Here is an 18513-nt window from a genome sequence, read left to right as displayed (position 1 = left end):
GACTATCTAGTGAAATTCTACATAGCATCCATCCTTAGGTAGGTGGTGCATAATACACTCCCTCAAATTTGTGCCTATAATCATGGAAGTGAGCTCATGATGTCATCTACTCAAAGCATCCACCACTATATTCTCTTTATCCTTAATGTAATACACATCAAAATTGTACTCACATAGGAACTCCATCCATCTCCTTTTCCTACCATTAAGATTTGGTTGTGCGAAAATATATTGCAAGTTTTGGTGATCTGGATGAAGTTTAAATCATCACCCTAGAAGAAAATGATGCCATTGTACCAATGCATGAACCACTACCATGAGCTTGAGATCATGAGTAGGCTAATTGAGCTCATGAGCCTTGAGTTTCCTAGACTCGTAAGCTATGGTTTGACCCTCTTGCATAAGAACAACTCCAATTCCATCCAAGGAAGAATCTATGCATACTACAAAGTCCAATGAGGAGTTGGGTACTACTAAAATGGGTGCACTAGTGAGTGCCCTCTTGAGCTCCTAAAAGGCCTCCTCCTACTTTCTTGTCCATTCAAACTTCTTTCCCTTTCTCTGAAGATATGTAATAGGGTGAGCTACCCTAGAGAAACTTGATACAAACCACCTATAGTATCCTGCTAAACCCATAAAACTTCTAACCTTTGTGACATTGGTAGGTGCTGGCCAATCCATGATGGCTTAGATCTTGGATGGGTCCACTAAGATCCCATCTCCTGATATCACATGACCCAAATAATGCACTTCCCATCTAAAAAAGGCACACTTTGACAAGCTACCATAAAGTTGATTCTCCATTAACTGTTGTAATACCTATCATAGGTGCTCTTCATGTTCCTTCTCATGATGAGAATAGACCAATATATCATCTAAGAATACTACTACAAACTTATCTAAAAATGTATAGATTACCTCATTCATGAGGCTCATAAATACAACTGAGGCATTCATGAGAACAAAAGGTATCATTGTGAACTTGAAGTTACCATATCTTGTACAAAATCTAGTCTTGTGGATGCCACTTTTCATGATGCACAACTAATGGTACACTAACTTCAAATCTATTTTAGAGAATACTCAAGCTCCCTATAATTGATCAAATAGGTTGTCAATCCTAGGTAATGAGTATCAATTCCTAATAGTTACCTTATTCAATTTTTGGTAATCAATGCTCAATCTGAGTGATCTATCCTTCTTCTTTACAAAGATCACTAGTGCTCCCCAAGGTGACACACTAGGTTAGATATGTTCCTTCTCTAAAAGTTCCTCTACCTAAATCTTAAGCTTATTGAGCTTAGGTGTGGTCATCCTATAGGGTGCTCTAGATACATGTACAACACCTAGCATGAGATCAATATGGAAATCAACTATCCTCGGTGGTGGCATACTAGGAAGCTTTGATAGGAACACATTCAAAAACTCTTGTAATATCAGATAGCAATTGAGGGAAGGTTCCTCCCCTATATCCTCTTCTCTATCATTGATTGTGATGGTAAACAACTAACATCCCTTCTGCATGCTCTACTTATGCTGCATGAAAAAAATCATATGAAGGCATACTGGCCTTTGAACTGCTAAAATCACCCTAGGTGTATCGTGATCATGTATACACTCAACCCTCTTCTATTTGCAATCCATCTTAGCACTATGGGTGCAAAGAAAATCCATGCCAAGGACTACATCATGGTAACCCAAAGGAGTAATACACAAGTCTAATGTGCTGGACATGTCTCCAATCTAAATCAGACACTCATGAACCAATGATTCAACTAACACCCAAGCCCTTGAAGCTAACTCAACCTCCCAATCAATATCTTGTCTAGCTAACACTAACCTATGTTGCTTCACTACAAAAGGGGATATAAAAGATTTTGTAGCTATAGAGTTAAATAGTATAGTAACCTCATACACTCTAATCATACCTGTAGCCTCAATCATTATGGCCTGATGCTAGGCTTAGTGGTTATCAACCATTGCAAACACCTTATGGGATTTGACCATATCACCTATTGTAGGCTCTAAGGTGGCTTCTCACTAACTACCTACTATGGGACCTTGTGGTTTTCTCTCTCACAATATGACCCATACCACCGTAAGCATAACATGGCCCATGGGTCTGAATCTACACTCCCTATGGTCTGGGCTGTAGTTGACCCTTGATCCTACTAGATCCACTAAAGCCTCCCTTAGAGGACTATTGATTCCTAGCTGGCTATGTATATTAGGTCTATGGGCTTGATCACACTTGGGGCCTAGATGGCCCATTAGAATAGTAGGCCAAACCAAGGACCAAACCACCAACTTTCCCCACCAACTAGAATTGGGGAGGCTGGCTCCAAACCACCAACCTTTGCCTTTGATCAATTGGCTCACCTCCTTTGCATCAAATCATTCCCTTATCAACCCTAAATAATTCCTTTTCACACACCTAGATCATTTTTTAGAAAGCATCTACCCCCTTTCATTTGCATCACCTCTACATGAGCAGGACTTAGGAGCCTTACAGAGAAAAATTATTTTTTGGCCATTCTTGTTATCTATAGGAGAAGGAAGAAAAATTCATATCCATCTTATAGGATAGATTGATCCATATAATAGTAGAGCCTACTATTCTAAAGGTTGAAATGACAAAGTGATCTATGCCAATTTTGATGGGGTTAGCCCAACTTGCTCCTTGGCTTGACTTGCCACATCAGTTTTCTATAGGTAGTGTAGCATGTAGGAAAATGCCATTGAAAGGGTAAATAGGGAGGCCATAGAGCCAGGCATGAATGAAGAGGTTGGTTCGCTATGCCCAGATCAATTTTTGAGGCATCAAGCCCCATTGAGACTAACCTAAACTGCGTATCCCTATCCTTATAAAATAGTAGGGGGTATGCATGCAAGGGTAGGCCCCTAATATTTATATAAATTATAGTTGGAGAGAGAAGATGGCCATTTTTTGGGCATAGAGCCCTAATTACCCTAATAAGGCCTCTATCTAGTGTCTTGCTAGCCTCTCTGTTGTGCTTGTAAGGCCTTTAAGGTCCCCACCAAATGACTTTGATTACCCTTCCAAGAGGGTTTCTACTATGCTAGCTACTGGGAGGGGTTTCAGTTATTAGACCTATCTCGAGATTATTGTCTACTACAAGTGTCTTCAAAAACCAATGCCATCTCAACTACCTCTTTGAAAGTGTTAGGAAATGCTAGCTACACTAATCCCTAGAGAGATAAGTTAAGGCCCTTAATGAATAAATGAATGTATAACTTGTCATTTCTCATGTACTCTACATTAGGAAGTAGCTCCAAGAACCTACTCTCATACTGGGCCACCATGAGACCCCTCTACTGAAGATCATGGAACTCCTCAAGATGCCTCTATCTAAAATGCTCTAACAAATATCTATCTCTAAATCAGTCTAAAAATGACTACCATGTGAGTATCTCTATGTCTACTCCCCCTATAGTCTCCTCCTAAATCCACTAGTTGGAAGCATCCTCTTGTAATAGGTGTATGGCTAGTCATGCCTTCAAATTTCTCTCATAGGTACACAATCTAAAGCACATCTAGAAAATCTATAGTCATGCCTCCGCACATGTGCCATCTATGGTACCAGTGAATATGGGTGGCTTGAGTCATAGTAACTCACTAATCTCATCCACAATATCTTTGGATGCTCTCACTAGTGCTCAGTCTAATGTAGGGGGTGGCTCTATTGGGTGTACTGATGCTTCCTCTTGATCCTTTGCAATTGTAGGTAGGGGATTCCAACTTCTCTCCTTGATATCGGCCCCATCCCCTCTTCACCCTACTAGCTTGGATATGGAATGACAAGTGGTAATATTCGCTGCACTACCCCAATATGATTATTGATAGCATTCAAAACCTAATCAATATTTGGAGGTTTCCCTGGTGGAGATCCTCACACATCTCGTCCTACCCCATCTTAGCTTGCTAAGTTTACTCTAGAACCTTTAGCCCTTTGACAACCATTTTGAGTGACTATAAGTATCCTACACAAAGTTTCAATTCATAAGTTAGATGTAATGGGTTAGGCTCCTAGTGTTGTAACCAAATGCTTTTATACCAAAACATCATGTCTAAAATTCTACAAGGAAAAACACAACTGATTTTTGTATTTTAAAAGCATACTTTTATGTTGTATAGTTAGTCAAATGATTTTAAGTTTAATTTGATAAAGTTAACACTTGCATTAGGTTATGGTTATTCATAAATGGTAATCATTATAACTGAATGTGTAAAAAGTTGCATTCTAAGGTTACAGATGATGATGAAGATCTAGACATTGCCCAAATATTTTGAATTTTGATTAGATAAGTGAGATACATATTCTTAACTTTGTTAGCCAAATTAACTCCTTTGTAAGTCATTTCCAAATCAAGAAGATATAGCTATGTCATTCTTAACCTAGTGTATGTTGAGTGTCAACTACTTCTAAATTTCACTTATAACTATTGGTATTTATGTCTATTAGCCAATGGTCTTAGCCCTTTCCTAATGATAATGATATGTCAATTTCCAATATGGAAGGTTCCATTCATGAATTACTTTAGTGAGTGTTTCTTGATCAGTCAAATGTTCTTACTAAATTATATACTAACTAAACATTAAATTTGAATCCCATAAAACTTAGTAGTTTACCATTTTCTTATCAACACCATTGTTGCCCATTAGTCTAAGGGATACATCACTTCCTAAGTTAACCCTTACTACCATCCATTTAAATTTTAACTCCATATTAATCCTATTCCTAATTTTTGATTCCTAATTTTTACTTTGCTAATTTAAATATAACTATATTAACCTATCTGAACCCACATCACAACAACTGAATCAATACTCTAAAAAATCCCCTACACTTATCCCCTAAGTATAGATATTAAATCTACTTAATTTATCCCCAACCTTTAACACCTTAATATCCCACATATAAACACTACTTTCCCAACTAATGTTCCTTATAATAAAGATGAAAATTGGCACTTACCTTAAAAGTAAATCCTATCTAGACTACCCCTATCCTAATGAAATAAACATGTAAACTTTTAAATTTCAACTCTTTCCATTATAATTTCCTAACCCTTTCATTCCCATATTACCCCTTTTACTTTATAACAATGCGTCAAATACAAAAGAAAATTTAATACTCAACTAATTGTCTTTATGTTTCCACTAGACTAACACCTTTCCCTATGCTAATTCGCTATCCCTCCTTGCTTCACATGAATAAGGACAAGGAGATGTGCAAGATGTGGGGTAGCCTTTCTAGGCATGCTTGATCCCATAAATGTGCTCCATATATGTTTTTTGGCAAGCCAATGGGGAGAGAGGAGGTGGGAAGGTGGAGTGGGTGGGGCCACCCTCCACTCTTCCTTGCAGATTAAGTTTTAATTTATTTTTTTTAAAGATGAAATTGACACCTTGTCAGCATGGTCACCTGAAGTAGGCCTAGGGAAAAGAATGGAGTTCAATACATTATGAGTTACTATCCAATCATTTTCGTAGCTAACTTCTTATGGTAAAAAGGCTTTCACATATTTAGTTTATTATTATTATTTTTGTACAAGGTCTTCTAATGATTAAAATACATCATATCTCAAGGCTGACACATTATTAAGGGGGATGGTTGTAAAAAATATTTGTAGTGCCTACCCTCGTTCACATCTTTTCTAGACATATTGTTGCTATTATTATCAGACTATGATGGACTAGTTTTATGTTGATGGATTAGTGGTATTGTTTTGACACTATCAGACATTATGTTATGGATTCAGTGGTTATATGATGAGATCATTTAGACTTTACATTTCATGCATACATGATGATCATTATATTGTTTTCAGTTATTGTTGATGATTAGATGGATGGTTTATTATCTTATGTGTTTTATTATGGATACTTACCCCATACTTGCATGTGTATGGTGTGTGTATTTTCTTATTGTATGGCATTTCTAATGTGGTTAAGGACCTGCTTAGTCGAGATCTACTTGATGCACCACTTCCTGCCATTGTCTGTTTAGCTTAGCATTATATATATTGTATGTACATGCATGGTATTTTTGCAGGTTGCAAGTACCAAGTATCGACTTGCCTAAATTGCCAGGATGAGCATACCCTATTATACTATCTCAATGATAAGAGAAGGGATATAATTTCTCAAGTCCAAATCCCAAACCTTTAAGCCAATTGTCCTAGTGAGGTAGGGCAAGTATCTAGATATTTTACCCACCGAATCTGTTGGATGACATAATTCGTGATTTTTAACCCTTTAGACTGAGTTTGTGTGATTTTCTCTATGATGGGTTCTCATATTTTATCTTGGAGGTCTATGGTGAATTTTCTATTAATTAAGTCTTAATAAATAGATTTATTTAATGAATTATTTATTTGAGAAAATTAATATAAAATATCATGATCTTTGATATTTTGATTATAATTAATTAAATGAGAAATAATTGAGGAAAAAGAAATAAATAAAAGAAAATTAGAAAATTAAAATTAATAATAATAATAAAGTAATAAATCAATAATAATAATAAAGGTTATAAAAATTAAAATGAAAGTTATAAATATTTAAATAGAAATTATATAAAAAGTGAATTGGAGTTATAAGCTTGCATGGGAGTTAATGCACTTTTCTATTTCTCATGTGTCAACAACACAGAGGTTAGTGCATCAATTAAGCACATGGTGTCTACAACCCTATGGCTCATCTAGAAGGTTGGAAAAAACCCATGCTTAGTTGGTGACACCTTCTAGCTATTTCTATAAGCATTCTAGGTGTTTCCTAAGAGCTGCTCTTTATATTTAGGCATTCCTAGAAGCTTAGACATAGTATTTGGAGTGCAATTGGAGCATTGGAGGATTCGAGAATTCTTAAGCAGGGAGCTTGCTCTGCGGGTTTTCTGAGGAAGAGTGAATTAGCATCAGAATCCGGGTAGATTCTTATGATTTTTCTTATGCTATTTCTGCATCATGCATTCCCTGTCTTCTTCGTGTCTTCCATTTGTCTTCTGAGGAATTTCATATTTTTATTGTATGCATTCTCTATATGGGTAGTTTAATTTATTTGAGAATTCTATATGCATTGATCTGAAAAGAACATGGGGCTAGGGTTTAGATTCATAGTCAAACCCATTAGATTAATTATTGAAAATTTTGGAGATCAAAGGTTTATGGAGAAATTTTGAAAATTGAAATTTATATATATTTTGTCAATTTGCATACACATATACATATATTTATATATATGCAATTATATATATATATGTATACATGTTTATATGCTATGATGTTTTTAATTCTACATGAATATAAACACACACACACACACACACACACACATACCTTCATATATATATATATATATATATATATATATATATATATATATATATATATATATATATATATATATATATATATATATATACACATATGTATATACATACATACATATGTATATACATACATACATATGTATATATAATATATTTGTTAAAATCCAAATAATATATCCTTAGGTGAAAACGTTTTAAACCAAATTGCAAAACCTAAATGGGAATTGCGTAAGCGATTTAAAAAAAATTATATACATATTATGCATTAAGTTGGGGGGGGGACGAGACTTGCGTCCCCACTACCGTCGTAGTGTACCGCCGTTGCAGGTACTACAATGACATTGGTACACAGTACCACTGACGTCGCAGGCCCTGGGACCATAGGGTCCTGCATACCGGCAGACTATTATGTTATGTGAATGTTTATAACATTTGCCATAAGTAATCATTTTTAATTGTTATTAAATTTTTATATGTGTTAAATGGTATTAATCAAATGTGCTAATTCAATTTTGTTTAATGTAAAAATAATTTATATATTCATATATGTATTTATATATATATATATATATAAGTATGTATATAATATGTAAAAATGATTATTAATAATTTGTTTTATAATTGTATAACTGATAAATGATTTATATCAAAGTTTTACGATTTAAATTAATTGTTTTATATGAAATTTAATTGTTAGTTTGGTCGAGGATGTTTTGAATTAAAATCATAATTGAAAGATGGATTTTAAAGAATATTTGTATTCATTCAAACGTATAAATGTTCCTCCAATTCTTTCTCTAAACTTGGAAATGTAAATCGAGACTTTTGCATTTAAATTTAAGTTGTAAACTTAGCAAAACCAAAACATGTGTTTGCATTGTGTATTCTTTATGCTATTGTTTTGGGTTTTGGGTTGACTAGTGTTGACCAGTATAGGACGTCTACTAGAGGCTTGGGGGATTATGTGATTGTGATATCATGATGATGTTTTAATCTCGATCTTTATAAACCCAACCATGGTTATGTGATGGAATGCTTTATGTATTGGATGTGATTACTAATTGTTATAGTTGAGATTCTTATGTATGAGACACTTGACTTAACCATTATTTTTGGTCATTGATCAGTTATTCTTGGTTATTTTCTACTCGCCATGATGGGACTGAAATGTGGATTTATTCTTGATGATGTCATGTTGTGACATGTTTGACTCAACTATTTTTGGAGTCTTCGATCAATATGATTGAGATATATTTTGGTTTTATTGAGAACCATTGGATACTTTGATTATCAGTGATACTTCAGTTGCCAATAGAGAGCTGTTGTGTTCATGATTTTCTATGGATGTTTTCTCATGGAGATTTGATGCTTTTATGCATATTTGATGATTTTATTATAGATTATCTTTTTTGATTTTGAGATTTATGATTCCATGAGCTTAGGGTAGGATATTTGCATGTAGTGACGAGAACTGGCTTACAATGGGGGCTGAGGCCCTAATAGGTTGCCAGGGTAACTCATTGTAAGTTGAATTAATAAGTGATAACATTCATACCTAATACTAATTGAATGAACCTAAAAAGATAAGTGTTTTGTTCTCGCCCATGCCTTGAGTGCTTGTATAGGCTAGGATGGGAGTAGTGAGAATGCATGGTTGTGACCTTGCATTCCATAGTATGCCCTATCAGTATGAGAGGATACTAGTGGCTGTATGAGATCAGTATTGACCCATGGAGTTTAGCTAACTTCTAGGGTAACTTGTATGTGATAAATGCGATGACACTTTTCTGCTTGCATAGTAGGTTCCTACATGTCATTGTGTGCCTCTAAGAATTAGATGTCGATGTTGTGTTTGGAACCCTTGAGTTAGTATACTTTTAGGATTCTTGAACTTATAGATATTTGTGCTATGTGATTTTGGATAGCTTGTTTGGGACTTAAGATTATCTCCTTAGCACAGTGGGAGTGGACCACTTAGGTACCACGCGGTCAAGTGGTAGTGTATTTTCCACTCTTATCATTTGAGATTCATTGAGACATCGTGGCTGATGCATCCTTCATTATGGTAGATATATATCCTTTCATTGATGATTAGCATATGTTAGATGATGTTATCTTTTGTTAGATTATTTTTTGCATATGATATAGTATATGTTAGGAGTGACATTCCTACTATGTTAGTACCGATGTACTCTTCGATGATTTGGAATGTTATGCATGGAGGGATGGCTAGGATCCACGATGGTCTAATGATGCTATTAACAGTTGGGAGGAATTGTGCACTTAGTTTATTATTTTTTATCTTTATGATGGATGTATATGTCTTCTATGATAATGTATCATGTGATTATCTTTACTTTGATGTATCATGGATTAGAATAGGATAATGTACCATAAATCACGTATGTATATTCTTTTGAGCTTGTCATACCCTGTGACATGTACGGTGGATGATTGAGTATTTGGAAATGTAATGTATAAACATTGAACTTATCATTATTATTTCATGTGGATGTTGTACTAGATGGATTCATGTATATTAGTTAATTTGGATGTAATTCAACGTTAAGGGATCTTAAAGAATGTAATCTATTATGTATGTTATGTTTAATTTCAGATGGACATTGCTATTGCTTCTGTTATTGTGCATAAGTTATATGTGGTATTTACTTTCATGTTTTAAAAAAAAAATGCTACCAAACTTAGTGAAATTCTAGGTTAATTCTTTGGATCCCTTGGCGGGGCATTACATTTGGTATCAAAGCCCGAGTTTCTACATTGGGAGCTCTAGGTATTTTGGAACAACTGGAACTTTGAACTATTAAGTGTAACTTTTCAAACTTGAAACTAGGTGAACTAAAATAGAACTTGAACTATTACTTGAATATTTTTCATACTTCAACACTTAGTTTCAAAACTAGAAATTTTACTTTAACCTAAACATAGAACTAAACTTAGTCTATTGCAACATGTGGTTGTAATTGTACTTTGCACTGTTGTAGGATGGTATCTGGGACTAGGTGTTTTGTTAGAGGCCATGGTAGAGGCCGTGGTAGAGGCCGTGGTCATGGCAGAGCTATCAGTGTCCATGAGTCTGCCCATGAGGGATCAGCTCATGTAGAGAGCAGGGAAGAGCACACTAGTAGGTAGCAGGAAGAGAGCCGTAGAGAGGACCAAGCTAAGTTTGAAGAGGTCAATTTAAGATAGATGATGCAGAGTATTCTAGAATGTCTACCTCTTGTTCAAGAACAACCCAAAGTGCATCAAATAGAACAAGAGCATAGACCCAGATCTAGAAGTCCTCGAAAGGATCGTCAGAGGTCCGTTGTGTCCACTCATATGAAGGATCTTTCAAGATCCAAGGTTAAGCCTTTCAATGGGCAAGGTTCTAGTTATGTGGCCGAGCAGTGGCTTATTTCCCTTGACAAGATTTTTTCCATGCAAGAGTTTGACAGCAATGTTAAGGCAAGATTTGTGACCACTAATTTAGAGAATTTTGGGGCCACTTGGTGGACGATTGAGGAGAAGAAGCTGGGAATCGATATGAGCAGTGTTACATGGGAGTTATTCCTAGAGAGTTTTAATGAATGATTCCTACCAAAGGAATGGAAATAGTAAAGGGCTGATGAATTTCATAATCTTAGACAGTACACTTTGTCAGTGACTGAATATGAGCGTAAGTTTTATGAGCTCATGTCTTTTTCAAGGTTCAATGAAAATTTAGCTCAGTTGACACAACATTTTATTAGGGGTTTGAATAATCATATAATTGGGGGTGTCAAGGTATTTGAGCCAAAAACCCTGAAGGATGTGGTACATTGAGCTATCCTTGTTGAGAAAAGTGTCAACCTTGGTCAAGGTGGTTTTGTAGGAGTGCCAACAGCATCAGGATCTAAAGGCAACTACAATTCAGGTGGTAACAAGAAGTTTTCTTTCTCTAAGGGGAAACAATATCAGCAGTAGTCTCAGCAGACACAACAATAGAAGGGATCAAATTCTCAGGCTCAAGGTGGTGGCAAAGGTTATAACATCAAGAACAACCACAATGCTCAATGCAATAAACAGAATCAGTCCAATTAGCCAGCTCAGAGTAGCCAGTCTTTTGTTAGCAGGAACAGTCGTCAACAATCAAATGTACCACCTATGGGTTGAGGATCTGGCAGAAATATAGAATGTTTTTCATGTGGATAGATTGGACATTATGTAGCTCAGTGTCCTTAATGAGCATCTCAGTTTTTAGGACCTAGACCTACTATTTCAGAGCCTACAGTTGGTGATGCAGGTAGAGCTCATAGAGTTTTTGCAGCAATTGATCAGCATCAGGCAGATCATCAGGGAATAATGGTTGAGACCACAGGTGCTATTAGAGGTATATCTCTTTTAGTATTGTTTGATTCAGGAGCAATAGATTCATTTATTTCACCATCTATAGTTTCTAAGTGTAAGCTAGATGTGGTGAAGCAAGATCATGGTTGGCAAGTGGAACTAGCCTTAGGCATTAAGGTCTCCATAGACTCTATAATTCATAAGTGTGGGCTTAGCTTAGGAAGCTTTGATATGGCAATGGATCTTCGAGTTATACCCCTTAGTTCCTATGATGTGGTTTTAGGCATGGACTAGCTTGGATCTCATAGAGCCAGTATAGATTGCAGGAAGAAGATTTTTTTGTGCCAAGATGACCAAGGGAATGATGTGCAGATAGTGGGGATACCAAGGCCTATATCTTTGTGGATGATTTTTGCTATGCAATTGAAGCGAAGTTTTCGTAAGGGATGTCAAATATTTGTTGTTATGGTAAATGATCTTGATGAGGAAGATCCCATGAGGAATACTTTAGATCACCTAATTTTGCAAGAGTACGTAGATGTCTTTCCAAGTAAGGTTCCAAGCATGCCTCCAAAGAGGGACACTGACTTAGTATTGATCTGATTCCTGGAGCGGAGCCTATCTCTAAAGCTCCTTATCACATGACTACTCAAGAATTGGGTGAGCTACATCTTTAGCTAGAGGAACTTCTGGCCAAAGGGAGCATTCAGCCTAGTGTATCACCATGGGGAGCTCCAGTGCTCTTTGTGAAGAAGAAAGATGGTTCTTTGCACCTTTGTATCGACTACAGACAGTTGAATAAGGTGACTATTAAGAATAGGTATCCTCTGCCTAGGATTGATGACTTATTTGATCAGATCAAGGGAGCTATAGTATTCTCCAAGATTGACCTTAATTCAGGATACCACCAGCTTCGCATTAAGGAAGAAGATATTCACAAGACTGCTTTTTGAACTCGCTATGGGCATTATGAGTTCACAGTGGTACCTTTTGGGTTGACTAATGCTTCATCGGTGTTCATGAGTTTGATGAATGGTGTGTTCCAATCTTATCTTGACAGGTTTGTACTCGTGTTTCTTCATGACAAATTGATATATTCTAAGACTCAAAAGGAGCATGAGGAACACCTGTGGTTGGTATTGCAGTGTTTAAGAGACAATCAACTTTATGCCAATGCAGCTAAGTGTGAATTTTTAAAATTGGAGATTTAGTATTTAGGGCATGTTATTTTAGGTGATGGTATTTCAGTGGATCCTACAAAGATTTAGGCGATAATAGATTGGATGACACCGACTAATGTGTCAAAGATTTGTAGTTTCATAGGTTTAGCCAGTTATTATCGTAGATTTGTCCAGAACTTCTCTAGGATAGCACATCCTATTACTTCTCTTCAGAGGAAAGGAAAGAAGTTCGTATGGACAAAGAAATGTGAGGAAGCTTTTCAAAAGCTCAAGGAGCTTTTGACTAGTGAACCGATTCTAGCCATACCTGATCCAAAAGGTGATTTTATGGTGTGTACAAATGCTTCTCTTAAAGGGATTGGGGTAGTGTTGATGCAGAATGGATGGGTGATTGTGTATGAATTACACAAGCTCAAGGATCATGAGTTAAATTATCCTACGCATAATCTTGAGTTAGCAATAGTAGTTCATGCTTTGACAAGGTGGAGACATTTCTTGTTGGTGCACAGATTTGAGCTACACAGTGATCACGTAGTCTTCAGTACATTTTTACTCAGCCTAATTTGAATGCTCACTAGAGGCGATGGATGGAGTTTCTATGCAAGTATGATTTTGAGGTTAAGTACATTTAGGGTAAGGAGAATGTGGTGGTGGATTCTTTGAGTCGCAGGAGACATGTGGTATCATCAATGGCCCTTAGTGTGGATTTGAGGAGTCAGATTCTTCAAGCACTTCCTATGGATTCATGGTATCAGGAAGTGTGCAAAGAGATAGATTCAAGGAGATCTTTGGAAGGTAAGTTTGCGGGTTATGTTCGAGAATAAGATGGTCTTTTAAGACATCTAGGGAGGATTTATGTGCCATTTTTGGATGAGCTTCACACCTTGATACTGGCAGAAGCCCATCGTACACCTTACTCAACACATCCAAGTGTCAAGAAGATGCATGCTAATTTGAGACGTTTGTTCTTTTGGTCTGGGATGAAGCAAGACATTGCTGATTTTATGGCTAGGTGCCTTGAGTGTCAGAGAGTTAAGGCAGAACATTAGCACTCGACTGGACTTTTGCAGCCTAATCTCATTCCTTCTTGGAAGTGGGATATCATCTCCATGGATTTTATAGTAGGATTACCTATGACTGTTTATCGTCATGATGCTATCATGGTCATCATGTATCGGTTGACTAAGGTGGCACATTTTTCACCGATTAGGTCTTCCTATACAACAAATTCTGTAGCCAATGTCTTCATGCGTGACATTGTGAGATTACATGGTATTCCTAGAAAGATCATTTCTGATAGGGATCCTGTATTCACATCTGCATTCTGGACATCACTGCAGCATGAGCTTGGAGCATAGTTAAACTTCAATTTGGCATATCATCCAGAGATTGATGGTCAGATAGAGAGGGTGAATCAAGTTTTGGAGGACATGTTACGGATGTATGTGATGGATAGGCAGACACATTGGGAGGACTATCTCTACCTGGTGGAGTTTGCTTACAACAACGCGTATCATAGTTCTATTATCATGGCACCATTTTAGGCATTATATGGATGTCCTTGTCGTACACCATTGAGTTGGGATAGTCTTGAGGATCGCATCTTGTTGGGTCCTAAGATGCTTCATGATATGGAGCAAGAGGTAGTGCATATCCGTGAGCACTTGACTATGGCACAGGATAGGCAGAAGAAGTATGCTGATGCTTATAGGACTGATAAGCAGTTTGCTGTGGGAGATAAGGTTTTCTTGAGAGTGTGATTGCGAAAGAGTTTGATCCGATATGGGAAGAGTTCTAAGTTAGCACCTCGCTTTGTGGTACCATTCGAGATTCTAGAGAGGATTGGCCTAGTTGCTTACCGCCTTGCTCTACCGCCCATCCTAGCTCGCATTCATGATGTTTTCCATCTTTTAGTGCTTTGACAGTATATTCTTGATATTGTACATGTTCTTGATTGGAATGCGTTGCAGGTAGAGGATAGGCAGCTGGCTTTGGAGCTGGTTCATATTCTGGAGTAGTAGAAGTTGATCCTCAGGGGTCGAACCATCGAGCATTTAAGGGTCCAATGGGACCCTACTGATGATTCTTTAGCTACTTGGGAGGATGTAGCTAGATTGAGTGAGTTATATCCCTACTTGTTTGTAGGCTTCCAGGAGTAAGGCTAACACAAGGGGGGGGGGTGGATGTAGTGCCTACCCTCATTCACATTTTTTCAGGACCTATTGTTGCTATTATTATTAGACTATGATGGACTAGTTTTATGTTGATGGATTAGTGGTATTGTTTTGACACTATCAGACATTATGTTATGGATTCAGTGGTTATATGATGAGATTATTTAGACTTTACATTTCATGCATACATGATAATCATTATATTATTTTCAGTTATTGTTGATGATTAGATGGATGGTTTATTATCTTATGTGTTTTATTATGGATACTTACCCCATACTTGCATGTGTATGGTGTGCATGTTTTCTTATTGTATGGTGTTTTTTATGTGGTTAAGGAAGAGAGTCATAGTCACCTACTTAGTCGGGATCTACACGATGCACCACTTCCTGCCATTGTCTGTTTAGCTTAGCATTATATATATTGTATGTACATGCATGGTTTTTCTGTAGGTTGCAAGTACCAGGTATCTACTTCCTTGAATTGCCAGGATGAGCGTACCCTATTATACTGTCTCAATGATAAGAGAAGGGAGATAAATTCTCAAGTCCAAATCCCAAACCTTTAAGCCAATTTTCCTAGTGAGGTAGGACAAGTATCTGGATATTTTACCCACTGAATCTGTTGGATGACATAATTCGTGATTTTTAACCCTTTAGATTGAGTTTGTGTGATTTGCTCTATGATGGGTTTTCATATTTTATCTTGGAGGTCTATGGTGAATTTTTTATTAATTAAGTCTTAATAAATAGATTTATTTAATAAATTATTTATTTGAGAAAATTAATATAAAATATCATGATCTTTGATATTTTGATTATAATTAATTAAATGAGAAATAATTGAGGAAAAAGAAATAAATAAAAGAAAATTAGAAAATTAAAATTAATAATAATAATAAAATAATAATAAAGTAATAAATAAATAATAATAATAATAAAGGTTATAAATATTTAAATAGAAATTATATAAAAAGTGAATTGGAGTTATAAGCTTGCATGGGAGTTAATGCACTTTTCTATTTCTCATGTGTCAACAACACGGAGGTTAGTGCATCAATTAAGCACATGGTGTCTACAACCCTATGACTCATCTAGAAGGTTGGAAAAGACCCATGCTTAGTTGGTGACACCTTCTAGCTGTTTCTAGAAGCATTCTAGGTGTTTCCTGAGAGCTCTTTATATTCAGGCATTCCTAGAAGCTTAGACATAACATTTGGAGTGCAATTGGAGCATTGGAGGATTCAAGAATTCTAAAGAAGGGAGCTTGCTCTGCGGGTTTTTTGAGGAAGAGTGAATTAGCATCAGAATCTGGGTAGATTCTTGTGATTTTTCTTATGCTATTTCCGCATCATGCATTCCCTGTCTTCTTCGTGTCTTCCATATGTCTTATGAGGAATTTCATATTTTTCTTGTATGCATTCTCTATATGGGTAGTTTAATTTATTTGAGAATTCTATATGCATTGAGCTAAAAAGAACACGGGACTAGGGTTGAGATTTATAGTCAGACCCATTAGATTAATTATTGGAAATTTTGGAGATCAAAGGTTTATGGAGAAATTCTGGAAATTGAAATTTATATATATATTTTCAATTTATGCACACACACACACACACACACACACACATGCAATTATATATATATATATATATATATATATATATATATATATATATATATATATATATATATATATATATATATATATATCTGTATATATATATATGTATATATATATATATATACATATATATATATATATATACATATATACATATATATATATACATATATATATACATACATATATATATATACATATATATGTATATAGATATATATGTATATATAATATATTTGTTAAAATCCAAATAATATATCCTTAGGCGAAAACATTTTAAGAAACGTTTTAAACCAAATCGAAAAACTCGAATGGGAATCGCGTAAGCGATTTTTAAAAAACTATATACATATTAGGCATTAAGTCGAGAGGGGGGACGAGATCCACACCCCCACTGCAGTTGTAGTGTACTGCCATCGCAGGCCCTGCGACCGCAGGATCCTGCGTACCGACGAACTGTTATGAACTGTTATGTTATGTGAATGTTTATAACATTTTCCATAAGTAATCATTTTTAATTGTTATTAAATTTTTATATGTGTTAAATGGTATTAATTGAATTTGCTAATTCGATTTTGTTTAATGTAAAAATTATATATATATATAAAAGTATGTATATAATATGTAAATATGATTATTAATAATTTGTTTTATAATTGTATAACTGATAAATGATTTATATCAAAGGTTTATGGTTTAAATTAATTGTTTTATATGAAATTTAATTGTTAGTTTGGTGGGGGACGTTTTGAATTAAAATCATAATTGAAAGATGGATTTTAAAGAATATTTGTATTCATTCAAATGTATAAATGTTCCTCCAATTCTTTCTCTAAACTTGGAAATGTAAATCGAGACTTTTGCATTTAAATTTAAGTTGTAAACTTAGCAAAACCAAAACATGTGTTTGCATTGTGTATTTTTTATGCTATTGTTTTGGGTTTTGGGTTGACTAGTGTTGACCAGTATAGGACGTCTACTAGAGGCTTGGGGGATTATGTGATTGTGATGTCATGATGATGTTTTAATCTCGATCTTTATAAACCCAACGATGGTTATGTGATGGAATGCTCTATGTATTGGATGTGATTATTGATAGTTATAGTTGAGATTCTTATGTATGAGACACTTGACTTAACCGTTATTTTTGGTCATCGATCAGTTATCCTTGGTTATTTTCTAGTCGCCATGATGGGATTGAAATGTGGATTTATTCTTGATGATGTCATGTTGTGACATGTTTGACTCAACTATTTTTGGAGTCTTCGATTAGTATGATTGAGATATATTTTGGTTATTGAGAACCATTGGATACTTTGATTATCAGTGATACTTCAGTTGCCAATAGAGAGCTGTTGTGTTCATGATTTTCTATGGATGTTTGCTCATAGATATTTGATGCTTTTATGCATATTTGATGATTTTATTATATATTTTCTTTTGTTATTTTGGGATTTATGATTCCATGAGCTTAGGGTAGGATATCTACATGTAGTGACGAGAAGTGGCTTATAATGGGGGCCGAGGCCCTAAGAGGCTACCAGGGTAACTCATTATAAGTTGGATTAATAAGTGATAACATTCACACCTAATACTAACTAAATGAACCTAAAAAGATAAGTGTTTTGTTCTTGCCCATGCCTTGAGTGCTTGTACAAGCTAGGATGGGAGTAGTGAGAATGCATGGTTGCGACCTTGCATTCCATAGTATGCCTCATCAGTATGAGAGGATACTAGTGGATGCATGAGATCAGTATGGACCCGTAGAGTTTAGCTAACTGCTAGGGTAACTTGTATGTGATAAATGCGATGACACTTTCCCGCTTGCATAGTAGGTTCCTACATGTCATTGTGTAC

The 18513-nt window shown here is 35.6% G+C and overlaps 1 pseudogene; it reads right to left on the bottom strand.

Annotated features, from left to right (window-relative positions):
* The window catches only part of LOC149557706 (transcription factor MYB124-like), a 32266-nt pseudogene extending 24520 nt beyond the window's left edge, over nt 1-7746 (bottom strand).
* Nucleotides 7747-18513: the final 10767 nt, after the last annotated feature.

Source organism: Cupressus sempervirens, chromosome 5, assembly GCF_028749045.1.
Source record: "Cupressus sempervirens isolate cs-2001-9-10 chromosome 5, ASM2874904v1, whole genome shotgun sequence".
NCBI classification, from domain to species: domain Eukaryota; kingdom Viridiplantae; phylum Streptophyta; class Pinopsida; order Cupressales; family Cupressaceae; genus Cupressus; species Cupressus sempervirens.
This window is presented reverse-complemented; position numbering and strand designations above follow the sequence as displayed.